Raw genomic sequence first — 9,406 nt, forward strand, 5'->3', positions numbered from 1 at the left:
ATGAGGGATTATCACTTGTAACAAATGGGGCTTGTGAAGCAGTGGAACAAGCCCTGTTCTGGGAGCTCCAGTCCAGTTTTTACCTTGGCATTGCCTCTGATTTGCTGTGCAACCTGGAACAAGTCCCCTCCCCTCTCTAGGCTCATTTTCTCTTTGTGTGAAGTGGGCTTGCAGTTCTCAAGGGTCTCATTTCTTATGGTTTTATGCATTATTTCCTGGCAGCAGAACTTTTGAACATTTCCTAAGATAGGGTAATTAGAGTAACCATTGAGGGTGTTTGCTAAGTGCTATGGTCTCATTTAATCTAGAGACCAGCTCTCTACTATTAGACCCATTTTACAGATGGAGTGGCTGAGGCTTAGGGAAATTGACCAATGCCACAGAGCTGGTCAGTGGTGACACCAGTATTCAAAGAAGGTAAACTTCTCTGCCCTCCATCTCCACCACACTGAAGGAAGAGCCTCTAGGCTCTGCTGCCTGCAAAAGGAGAACAGAGAATATAAAATAAAAGCACTTTATGTTAGACATGAAATGGGTCTGACCATGGACACTCTCCCAGTCACCTCTATAGCATCACAGAGAGCCAAGACAGAACCCAAGAGCACGGCAAATTTCAGAGGATAGAGGGTGTGCAGATTTCAACATCACTGGAAAAGGAAAGATAGAGGACAGGCTCTTGGGGCTAATCTCTGGAGATATGAATGCTTTTCAGGGAAGATAAAATGGACTTCTAAATTAAAGGGAAAATTCAGGGGTTATCACTCCATTGCTATTCAGAAAATCCATAACTTTTCTTCTTTTTTTGAATCACAAATTTCTTTTACTATGAGATGAAGAATTGATCCTCTCAGAGAAAAAGCAAACAGTAATTATTAAATTTTACCTACAATTTCATGAGGTTTGTGGAATTCCTATGAAGACTCTGGCCTAGGGAGACTCAGGATGAGAGTAATTGTTAATCAGTAATTATGCTAAAAATAATAGTGGAAGTATTATTATTAAGTGTCAAGTATGCTAACACTTACAAAACAACTGCATACACTACTTAAACTTTCCAATAAGCAGACTGTCAACCTCCTCCCCCTTTCTCGGCTGTACCACGCAGCATAAGGGATCTTAGTTCCCTGACTGATAGGGATAGAGAGGATAGTTGCACAGGTAGTTGTAGCAGTCTCAGTAGGGCATTATAGTTAGAGTTGGAAACCGAGGGAACTTTGGGGGACCACTGTAAGTTAATGATCACTCAAGAAACCCATCAGAAAGTCGTGGAATGAAGCAAGCTTGCTTAACGATAAAGCCATGAATAAAAGCAAGAGATATATCCCAGGTTATTAAGTGAAAGAGAAAAAAAATGAGGCTTGCATTCTGCTGGCTGTGGTCAGCAAGACCGTGATCCTTAGAACCAAGGACAGGAATTTAAGGGAAAGGTGGCATTTCAAAGTTGGAGATTCTCATTATACAGACACCTGAGATGATTCAACACATTTTAGTAATACGTTACCATCTTTCTGCTGATTTGAGTAAGTGCCATGACAGTCCCAGTTTGATCTCATAAGGTCAAATACTCTCCTATCTGATATGAAGGAGGAGCTGGTGATGTAAGCCTAATATCTACTCAAAGAATGACGAAGAGGGAGGTCTTTTCCCTCTTCCCCACTTTACTTTGATTATAAAAATGTAGCCTGCTTAACCCTTGAGGCAGAGCTCCGTCACCTGCCTGCCTGCATCCCTCACAAGCATCCTATATTAACAAATCTACTTCTCATCTATTGCTTTACCTCTCACTGAATCCCTTCTGCGCTTAGACACACAGAACCTGAGCCTCAGCAAATCCAGACACCAGGTGAGTGATTCTAATTGAAAGATCGTGGGTTCAAGTCCCAATCAGAGGTGCATGGTTTCACAACCAGGGACCAAATCCGTGTCCACTGCAGTGGGAGTGTGGAGTCTTAACCACTGGACCATCAGGGAAGTCCTTCAATACCCATTTCTACAGGGGAGAAAACTGAGGTTCAAAAGCCAAGGAAGGGAGTGACTGTACTTGGGCAGGTTTCTTTTAGGAGTGCCATGGGATACACACACACACCTACACACCTTTATACAATATTAAACCCACTTCTACCTTTATGTTTTTAAAGAAGACTGTGCCTATCCGTGCATAAGAGATATGGCTCATACATCATTCTTTTTCCAACTGTGTACTATTTTGCAAAAGGCTATATCATGGTTATTTAACCAGTTTGGTTGTTTCTCCCGAGTGGGGAGAAGGTCAACAGAAGTGGACGGTACCATGCAGCAGCTTTCACATGCATCTAAGAAACCCCTCAAGGACACTAAAACTAGACTGGTGGTTGCCAAGAGGTGTGGGTGGGGTTGGGAGAAAGTTGGATTGGGAGCTTGGGATCAGCAGATGTAAACTGGTATATAGAGAATGGATAAACCACAAGGTCCTACTGTACAGCTCAAGGAACCATATTCAATATCCTGTGATAAACCATAATGGAAAATAGGAAAACATACACACACACACACACACACACACACACACACACACATATATATATATATATATATATATAACTGAGTCAGTTATTAACACAACGTTGTAAGTCAGCTAGTTATGCCTGACTCTGTGCAGTCCTGTGGACTGCAGCCTGCCAGGCTCCTCCGTCCATGGGATTCTCCAGGCAAGAATACTGGAGTGGGTTGCTGTGCCCTCCTCCAGGGGATCTTCCTGGGGATAGAACCCGTGTCTCTTACATCTATCTGCATTGGCAGGTAGGTTCTTTACTGATAGTGCTACCTAGTCTTCACTTTAAGAAAATTAAAAAAAACAAAACAACCCTCATATCTCTCCAACATCATCCTTAGAAGACTTCTGGGGGGTAATAAGCTCCTTGTCAGTAAGGGTATTCAAGCACAGATCAAGGTATGCAGGAGAGGGTTAACTGGTAGTTTCTATTCCCACATCTTTTTGGTGTGTCTTCCTCTACTGTAGAGGGAAAGGGAAGTTAGTTACATCTCCTACACTCTTGGAAGTCTGTTCTTTCCTTTCTGGCCAAAAACACTGATGGAGTAGTATCCTTGTGGTGACCCCTCAGCTGGGTGCTAGGGACCCACCACTACCAGGATGCAGAACCTGCCTTCCATGAACTTAGTTGTGTCAGGTAGTTAGAATAGGGGAAAGGAGTCCAGAATGGCGGTGGCTAAAAGACCTGGGAGGGAAAAGCCCACGAAAATAGAACAAAGGAAGGTCCGAGGACCACAGTGAGAACCTCAGGTAAAACAAACAGCACTCCTGGCTGGCCCAATTTACATAGGACAGGCCCAGGGAGAGAAAAACATAAAAAGAGGAGCCAAAGCTCTCTTCTCTCTCTCCCTCGCGATGGGGCGCTCTTTTCTTCGCGTCTTTGGATCAACGTGGCCTCATGCCTCGAAGATGGATTTTCCTGCTATTATCTAAATAAAATAGGGCTGTAACACTGAGCTGTAACACTGATTTGTCTAAGAGCTGTAACACGGTCCGTTCGAGACCTGAGAGCTATAACACGGTCTGTCCAAGACCCGAGAGCTGTAACACGCTGAGGGGGCTTTAATGTCCGTCACTCCAAATCTTTGTTGTGACGAGACAAAAACACTTGGCTGACAGTTGGAAGTCACGAATATCAATCAGGGTTTCCCATATGGAAGTAAAGAAAATTTTCAACTGTGATAAGTGCTCTGAAGGAAAATTTCAAAAGGCTGAGTGTTTGTAACAAACAGGGAGGCTTCCCCAAAAAAGAGGTTAAGTCTCCCGCACAGCAATGTTCTTTTCACCTCCTTGCTCTAACTAAATTCAGCATCCCCCTAAGGTCACTGCTCCTCTGCAGGCCTCTCAGAGAGGTTCCCCTCTTCTCATATCACGTGGCCAGGAGCCAGGGAGGATCCTTGTTCCTGTTTCTTTCCTCCCTACTCTCTAAGACAGTTGGCTCCTCGGGAACACGGGCCAGCAGACCAAGGCACCTCTACTTGCTTCGGCATGCACAACCTTCAGACCCACCCCCCTCTTCCACCTAGCACCTTTTCTCTCTCTCACTGTTTTTATCGCTCTCTTGCCCTATCTCTCTTCCTCCACCATTTCCCTATGATCATTCTTTTTTAAAAAAAATTTATTTATTCAGCTGTGCTGGGTCTTAGTTGCAGCATGTGGGATCTAGTTCCTTGACCAGGGATCAAACCTGGGGCCCCTGCTATGGGAGTGTGGCGTGTTAGCCACTGAACCACCAAGGAAGTCCCTTGCTGTGATCATTCTTGATAAGTTTATCCATATAAAACAGTCACCTGTGCTCCAGTCTCTTAAATCCTTGACCCCCCCTTTTGCTTCCAAATAGCTTGTTCTCCACCCTACCCCACACATTCCCTTCTACCATCACACCCTGGACCTTGACATTATCAAAACCTGTACCACTCTTTTTTTTTTTAAGTTTTACTGGAGTATAGTTGATTTATAGTGTTGTGTTCCTGCACCACCTGCAAAGCCTCTGTTTCAAGCACCCTATTTTCTGGGTGCCATACCAACTCCTGCTGGTCTGTTTCACATCCACTAGTGTGTAGACCCTACCAGACTGCAACCACATCAGGGTCTCTAGTCTAATGCTAGTCTGTGACCCAGCCACTGCTCTTCATCCCCACATAGCTTCACTCCCTTTTTCACTGGTGACTGGTCAACTGTGCAGGCTCCCGGCTACACACTCTCATCCCTCGTCCCTCTCCTTGTTCTGCAGCCGTCCTCCAAAGCCACAGCACGGTCCCAGCACGCCTTTGCCTCTGCTTTAAGACCACATCCAAGCCACTGAATGTGGCCAGAGAGCACAAGGCAGGTTTGCCAACCAGTCACACTTTCAACTTATGAAAACCTCAGGTGGTACATATATACAATGGAATATTACTCAGCCATAAAAAGGAATTGAACTGGGTCACTTGTAGTGATATGGGTGAACCTAGAGTCTGTCACAGAGAGTGAGTCAAAAAGAGAAAAACAAACATCATATATTAACACAAATATATGGAATCTAGGAAAAATTGTACTGATGAACCTATTTGCAGGGCAGGAATAGAGACACAGACATAGAGAACGAACTTGTGGACACAGTGGGGGAAGGATAGCGTGGGACAAGTTGAGAGCATAGAATTGACATATGTACACTACATGTGTAAAATAGATAGCTAGTGGGAGGCTGCCATATAGCACAGGGAGCCCAGCCCCAGCTCTGTGATGACCTAGACAGGTGGGAAGGAGGGGGTGGAGGGAGGCTCAGGAGGGAGGGTTTACATGCATACATATGGCTAATTCACACTGTTGTACAGCAGAAACTAACACAACATTGTAAACCAATTATCCTCCAATTAAAACAACAAAAACGAAACCTCAGGTGAGTCCTAGCACTGTGGGGCGAACCTATTTGTCTTATTTATGTCGCTCTTCCACTCTTTAAGAGGCTATTTTCTGAATTCAAACCTCCATTACTTTCCCTCTTTTCACTGTCAGCTGATGACATTGTTCTTATTTCACTGAGAAAACAGAAGCAATCATGAGAACTTCCTTATTAACCTCCAGCCACTAAACCTACACACTGACATGTGTCTGAACACACAGACTAGGCTTTTTCTGCCATAAGAATAGCTGAGTCATCCTCATCCTGCCCTAAGTCCCTTTATCTTGTGCACTGGATCTCATCCCCTTTCCTTCACTTACTCAAGAGCCTTCCTCCTGCAAAGATCCTTCCCTCTCTCTTGCATCATCAAACCTTTATTTTCCATTGTGTCATTCCCATGAACATATAAACACCACAGGACCTTTCACCTCTCATCTCTCTGTTCCCTTCCACAGTCAAACTCCTTAAAAGAGTCATTTCTACTCACTCTCCGATTTCTCACTTTCCATTCTGTTGGATTTACTTCAGCTGACTTTACCCTTATTACTTCACTGAAACTGCTCTTGCCAATGGCAACAATGCCTCCCACTGCCAAATCCAAAGGCTAAACCTTAGCCCTCTTCTCACTTGTCTTGACAGGAGTAGAAATTTCTGTCCTTTCTACACACACAATTTTTTTTTTCATTTATTTTTATTAGTTGGAGGCTAATTACTTTACAATATTGTAGTTGTTTTTGTCATACATTGACATGAATCAGCCATGGATTTACATCTATTCCCCATCCCGATCCCCCCTCCCACCTCCCTCTCTACCCGATCCCTCTGGGTCTTCCCAGTGCACCAGGCCCGAGCACTTGTCTCATGCATCCAACCTGGGCTGGTGATCTGTTTCACCATAGATAATATACATGTTTCGATGCTGTTCTCTCGAAACATCCCACCCTCGCCTTCTCCCATAGAGTCCAAAAGTCTGTTCTGTACATCTGTCTCTTTTTCTGTTTTTCATATAGGGTCATCATTACCATCTTTCTAAATTCCATATATATGTGTTAGTATACTATAATGGTCTTTATCTTTCTGGCTTACTTCACTCTGTATAATGGGCTCCAGTTTCATCCATCTCAGTAGAACTGATTCAAATGAGTTCTTTTTAATGGCTGAGTAATATTCCATGGTGTATATGTACCACAGCTTCCTTATCCATTCATCTGCTGATGGGCATCTAGGTTGCTTCCATGTCCTGGCTATTATAAACAGTGCTGCAATGAACATTGGGGTGCACGTGTCTCTTTCAGATCTGGTTTCCTCGGTGTGTATGCCCAGAAGTGGTATTGCTGGGTCATATGGCAGTTCTATTTCCAGTTTTTTAAGAAATCTCCACACTGTTCTCCATAGTGGCTGTACCAATTTGCATTCCCACCAACAGTGTAAGAGGGTTCCCTTTTCTCCACACCCTCTCCAGCATTTATTGCTTGTAGACTTTTGGATAGCAGCCATCCTGACTGGTGTCTACACACACAATTTTTACCGCTGCGGTGATAGACTCTAACATGCTGCCTGCTTTGATATGTATGTCATTCATGCTGTTGTTTATCTCCTCCTCTTGAGTGTGAGTGGGACCTGTGCTTCTAACCAATGCTGCTGCTAAGTCACTTCAGTCGTGTCTGGCTCTGTGCAACCCCATAGACGGCAGCCCACCAGGCTCCCCCGTCCCTGGGATTCCCCAGGTAAGAACACTGGAGTGGGTTGCCATTTCCTTCTCCAATGCATGAAAGTGAACACTGAAAATGAAGTCGCTCAGTTGTGTCTGACCCTTCGCGACCCCATGGACTGCAGCCTACCAGGCTCCTCCATCCATGGGTTTTTCCAGGCAAGAGTACTGGAGTTGGGTGCCATGCCTTCTCTGCTTCTAACCAACAGAATGTGACAAAGATGATGTAATGTCACTTTCATGATTACATCATGTCATATGAGATTTTACCTGCAAACTTTAGAGACTTCAAAGTCTAGTGAGCTTTTTTTCTAAGGTAACAGCTTATTTCTTGAGTGGTGGGCATACAGGTACTTATTCTAATATCATTCTTTAAACTAGACATATATATTTTATAAACCTTTCTTTATACATGCTATATTTCACAAGATAAAATTTAAGACCTGCAATAAAGGAGATATTCAACAAACAAAAAGTCCACCTGGCTTTAAAGAAGTAAGTGGTCATGTTAGGAAGCCCACATGGTTAGGAACTGAGGGTCAGCAAAGAGCTGAGGGGCAGCAAGAAGCTGGAGCCCTCAGTCCTACAACAGCAAAGGAATTAATTGTGCCAAAAACCTGAGCTTGAAGAACTATTATTTTCCATTTGTGCCTCAAGATGAGACTAGAGCTCAGCCAACACCTGGTTGCACCCAGTGAGCCCCTATAAGCATAGAACCCAGTTAAGCCATGCCTGAACTCCTGACCCACAGAAACTGAGAGACAATAAATGTAAGTCATTTTAAGCCACAAAGTTTATGGTAATTTATTAGACAGCAATTCGCAGAGTCAGACACAACTAAGCAACTAACACAATAGGAAACTAATATAGTTACTCATCTTTTTTATACGGTTGTTTTGTCCATAATAGCATCTTACATTGTATTTTTAAAAAAAACACAGTCACAATGTATTTTCATATTAAACAGGTACCATTCAATACCTTCACATGGCAAATTGTGACCACAAAACCCCAGGGTTTAAGTGAGGGTTCAGAGGAGAACCCAGATGCTCTCATACCTCTTATAAAGCATGACCCTGACCAAATACCTTTGTCTCTCTGAGGTCCAGTTTCCCACATAAAAAATGAATTGGGGGAGGAGGCTTCCCTGGTGATCCAGTGGTTAGGACTCAGTGCTTCCACTGCAGGGAGATGGGTTCAATCCCTGGTTGGGGATTTAAGATCCCAAAAGCCACAAGGGGTGCCCCCCCCCAAAAAAAAACAAGAATGAATGGGTTGTAGCAGACCATCTCAAAGAAACTCTAAAGTGTGATATATAATGACTCTGTGGCTGACTGACTGAGGGCCCATCCAGTAACTGTTGGAGGAAGGGTGTTGCTGAAGTACGAAAAAGAAGGACTCACAGAGCTGAAAGATGTGGGAGATGAATTTCCTCCCCTATTAACTTCATTGGTGAGAAACTGAAGCCCGGATGAAAGGGAGTTGCTAGGACATGGCAGAGTCAGCCTCAGCCCTTCCCTCTGGGCTCTTACATCAGTGTTTTCTTCAGTGGCAACCAGGAGGCACTTCTCTCTTCTAAGGTCTCCCAGGTTCTTTGTTACCATTGTGAGGTAATCCCAAGGTCTGCCCACCTACTCCACAGATGGGACCTAGTTAGTTTGCTCCAGATCTCTTAAGAGTTTGGGCCCAGTCCTAGGAATATTCCTCATCCAGTGTGGCCTTTTCCTGCCTCATTTCAGGAAGACCTACCAGTTGGTGTTGTCCTGTGCTGAGACTGAGATCAAGGAAGCTCTTGGCCGAGTCAGAGGTAGGGGAGTGTGTATGGGTGAGACGGAAGCTGTGTGCTCTTTTCAGGTGGACTGGAAGCTAGAGTTTTGGAGAACCTGAGATCAGTAAGCTCTTGGAGGCTCCCCAACACACACTCTAAAAATTAATATTCATATTCTAAGAAATATATCCATAGTTAAATCCTTAATTAATTTTTTTGAACCAAGAGATTTTTAATTAAAAGCTAGAGTCTCCTTATCTGACTGTCTCCATTCCTCTTCCTGGGGCAATTCTTTTTTTGTTTTTGTTTGTTTGTTTTAGTTCTTTAGTTCTCCATTTCTTCTCTATAATGCACTTCAATGACATTTCTCAACTAATCAACATGATGTTAGATGAAAAGTTACACCTGTCAACCTCCCCTACCCCTCCTCTCAATACAATTATTTCATTTTAGTTCCTTTTAACATATCTTTGTACTTTTAAAAATTATGTAAGCATAAAGATAAACTTCTTA

This window comes from Dama dama, chromosome 9 (assembly GCF_033118175.1).
Source record: "Dama dama isolate Ldn47 chromosome 9, ASM3311817v1, whole genome shotgun sequence".
NCBI lineage: Eukaryota > Metazoa > Chordata > Mammalia > Artiodactyla > Cervidae > Dama > Dama dama.